A 4,389-nucleotide genomic window follows, 5' to 3' on the forward strand; every position below is an offset into this window, starting at 1 on the left:
GGGAATTTCGGGTGTATAATTTTTGGGGCAATGTTGGTTTCAGAATGATCCGGCCAATGTACAGCATAGAATGTTCTGGAGAATGTCAGTTACAGAATGTTCCAGAGAATGTCTGGTATGTATTTATGGGTATAGAATGTTCTGGAGATTGTCAGGTTTAGAATGTTGGGTATAGAATCTTCCAGGGATTGGATGTTGTAGAATATTGGGTACAGAATATTACTGGATTGTCACTTACAGAATGTTCCGGGGAATGATGAGTACAGAATGTGATATCCATTCGTTCATTGACATACTATCTGAGTACTTACGTGGGATGTGCTCATATAACTCGGCCAACGTGGTCTATCACAGATGCTGAAGGCAATGATATCCTGAGGCATGGTAAATTGGCGAGAACGAGAAAAGGCTTCTGAAATGGATGAATGGATCACCGCAAAAAATCGTACGGCAGGAGAAATTCCCAACCAGTCAGTGAGCATTGTAGCAGTAAGGCACATTGGGCCTCCAACATTCCGGGGGACCATTCTCCAAGACGGACTTTTGGATAAGCAAAAACACAGAGTGGTTGAGCGGAGTCTGATAGTCAAGTTCGGTCCCGAGGGGGATAGCCTCAACCGGGATCATGGGTTCATGTCACACTATAGATGACCCCACTGCAGTACACATACTCACACTCACACAGGACCTCTCTCATAAACACACACTCTCTCTCATATGCTCACACATGCACATCCTACAATCACACCATACACGCATCCTCTCACAGACATATACTCCATTATATACACAATGACACACACCCTCTCACAGACACTCACGTAACCACACGCGCACACTCATTCAGTCTCCCCTGCATGCACACACAAATAGGTTTGTGAGTTGAATTTGTATTTGTAGAATTATGCCTGATTTTACTGAAAAACGATATAAATGTATACAAGGTTTTGTAACTCCCACTTCAGAAATCGAAACAGTCTGAACTGAAATTGGAACAAAGACTTTCTTCAACTTCACAACTTCAACGCATTATTCTTAGCTGACATGATGCGTATTGTTAAAAGCTATTCTGAGAATACAACTTTAAAAACAAGTTCTGGGAGTCACAGAGATTTACAGCACGGTAACAGACTCTTCCGTGCAATTCTTCCATGCTGACCAGATATCTGAACGTAATCTAGTCGCATTTGCCAGCACCTGGCTCACATCCCTCCCTCCACTTTCTATTTATTTACCCATCCACATGCCGTTTAAATGTACCATCTCCAAGACTTCCTCTGGCAGCTTGTTACATACAGGCATCACACTCTGCGTGAAAACGTTGAATTTTAGGTCCACTTTAATATCTTTCCCCTCTCACCCTAAAACAATGCCCTCTAGTTCTGGACTGTGCAAACCCAGGGAAATGTTTTGATTGTTTATCCTATCCATGCACCACACAATTTTATTAAACTCGAAGGTTGCCCCTCAACGTTCAGCATTCCAGGGAACACAGCCGCAGACGATTCAACCTCTCCCTTTCCCTCAAATCCTCTAAATCTGGCAACAAATCGTAAATCTTTTCTGAACCCTTTCAAGTTTCACAACGCCCTTCTGATAGGAAGGAGAACACAATTGGAAATGCAGGGACTGATTCGGGATCGTGAACATGGCTTTGCGCGTGGGAAATCATGTATCACAAACTTGATTGAGTTTTTTGATGAAGCAACAAAGAAGATTGATGAGGGCAGAGCAGTAGATGTGATCTATATGAACTTGAGTGAGGCGTTCGACAAGGTTCCCCATGGGAGAATGATTAGCAAGCTTAGATATCATGGAATACAGGAAGAGCTAGCCATTTGGATACAGAACTGGCTCAAAGGTAGAAGACAGAGGGTCGTGGTGGAGAATTGTTTTTCAGACGGCAGACCTGTGACCAGTGGAGTGGCACAAGGATCGATGCAGGGCCTTTCGCTTTTTGTCATTTACATAAATGATTTGGATGCGAGCATAAGAGGTAGAGTTAGTAAGTTTGCAGATGACTCCAAAATTGGAGGTGTGGTGGACAGCGAAGAGGGTTACCTCAGATCTGGACCAGATGGGCCAATGGGCTGAGAAGTGGCAGATGGAGTTTAATTCAGATAAATGTGTGGTGCTGCATTTTGGGAAAGCAAATCTTAGGAGGACTTATACACTTAATGGTAAGGTCCTCGGGAGTGTTGCTGAAAAAAGAGACCTTGGAGTGCAGGTTCGTTGCTCCATGAAAGTGGACTCGCAGGTAGATGGGATAGTGAAAAAGGCGTTTGGTATGCTTTCCTTTATTGGTCAGTGTATTGAGTACAGGAGTTGCGAGGTCATGTTGCGGCTCTATGGGACATTGGTTAGGCCACTGTTCGAATATTGCGTGGAATTCTGGTCTCCTTCCTATCGGAAAGATGTTGTGAAACTTGAAAGGGTTCAGAAAAGATTTACAAGGTTGTTACCAGGGTTGGAGGATCTGAGCTACAGGGAGGGTCTGAATAGGCTGGGGCTGTTTTCCTTCAAGCGTCGGAGGCTGAGGGGTGACCTTATAGAGGTTTTCAAAATTATGAGGGACATAGATAGAATAAATAGACAAAGTCTTTTCCCTGGGGTCGTGGAGTCCAGAACTAGAGGGCATAGTTTTAAGGTGAGAGGGGAAAGATATTAAAGTGGACCTAAAGTTCAAAGTTTTCACGCAGAGTGTGGTGCCTGTAAGGAACAAGCAGCCAATGGATGCGGTGGAAGCTGAAAAATTGCAACATTTAAGAGGCATTTGTATGGGTATATGAATAGGAAGGGTTTGGAGGGATATGGGGCGGCTGCTTGCAGATGGGACTAGATTGGGTTGGGATATCTGGTCGGCATGGATGGGTTGGACAGAAGGGTCTGTTTCCATGCTGAACACCTCTCCGACTCTTTGACTCTAATTTGATTGAGTTTTTTGAAGAGTTGACAAAGAAGATTGATGAAGGCAGTGTGGCAGACATTTCAATATGGACTTCAGCAAGGAGTTCATAAGGTTCCGATGGGTAGGTAGAAGGGGAAGACGCATGGGATCCAAGGGAAGTTAGCCAATTTGATTCACATTTGACTTGAAGGGAGAGGGTTATTTCTCAGAATGGAGGTCTGCGACGAGTGGTGTGCAACAACAGTCAGTACTGACTTCACTGCATTTGATCATTTATATAAAGTATTTGGATATGAATATTGGAGGCATGTTTCGTAAGTTTTCTGATTTCATCAACATGGTAATGTAGTGGACAGTCAAGATGATAACCTGAGAGTAGGTAATGAAATGTGCCAACGGGACAAGGATAAATGTGATGTTCTGCATTTTGGAAAGTCAAATCAGGGCAGGGATCGTATTCTTAATGTTAAGATCCTGGCGAGTGTTGCTTAATAAAGATAATAGGGTTGAAGGCACATAGTTCCTTGTAAGAAGAGTCACAATTAGACAGGGCAGTGATGAAAGTGTTTGACACGCTTGCTCTATTGGATCAGAGCATTGAGTCTAGGAGTTGGGGGTGGCATGTTGCTTTTGTATAGGACGTTGGTGAGGCCACTTTAAGAATCCTTCAGGCAATTCGGTTGGCTTTATATGCTGTTATATGTGACAGGGTGTAGACAAGATTGACAAGGACGTTACAGGACTTGAGGTTTTGAGCCACAGTGACAGCGTAAATATGCAGAACTTTATCCCCCTGGATTATCGAGGACTTGGGAGGGGTGATATTATAATAGTTCATAAAATCATGAGAATAACGAGTTACCCAAGATAGTTGAGTTCAAGAACATATGGTATGAGTTAAAGGTGAGAAGGAAATGATTTAGAGGGTACATTAGGGACAACTGTTACATTCAGAATTGTGGATGTACGGAAGGTGCTGCCAGAGGAAGTGATGAAAGCAGACTCGACTACTCATATAAAAGATATCTGGATCGGAATATGAATAGGAGAATTGTTGGAGAAATTTTGGAAGATGGTGCATGGCCAAATTAGAATATCTGGTCGGCTTGAAGATTGTGGTGCAGGAAGATCACAGCAGATCAGGCAGAATTCGTGGAGTTAGATCACGTTTCGGGCCGAAGCCCTTCATCAGGAATGAGACTTGTGGGCCGGGCACAGAGAGATAAATGGGAGGGATGTGGAACTGGGTGTGTGGTGAGTGTAGTTGGGAGTAGGATATGTAAATGAAGGTGGGTTAGAGCAGATAGATGGGCCCCAGCTACATTCCACCGAGCCCATCACCCCTCCCATTTATTAGCTTAGATTCATTACAGTGTAGAAAATGATCCTTCAGCCCAAACCTACCCTCCGAAGATTAACCCACCAAGGCCCATTTCCCTCTGGCGAATGCACCTAGCACTATACGCAATTTCGCACGGCAA

The sequence above is a fragment of the Chiloscyllium plagiosum genome, unplaced genomic scaffold (genome assembly GCF_037043375.1).
Source record: "Chiloscyllium plagiosum isolate Xiang-an unplaced genomic scaffold, Cpla_swu_hap1 HiC_scaffold_52, whole genome shotgun sequence".
NCBI classification, from domain to species: Eukaryota; Metazoa; Chordata; class Chondrichthyes; order Orectolobiformes; family Hemiscylliidae; genus Chiloscyllium; species Chiloscyllium plagiosum.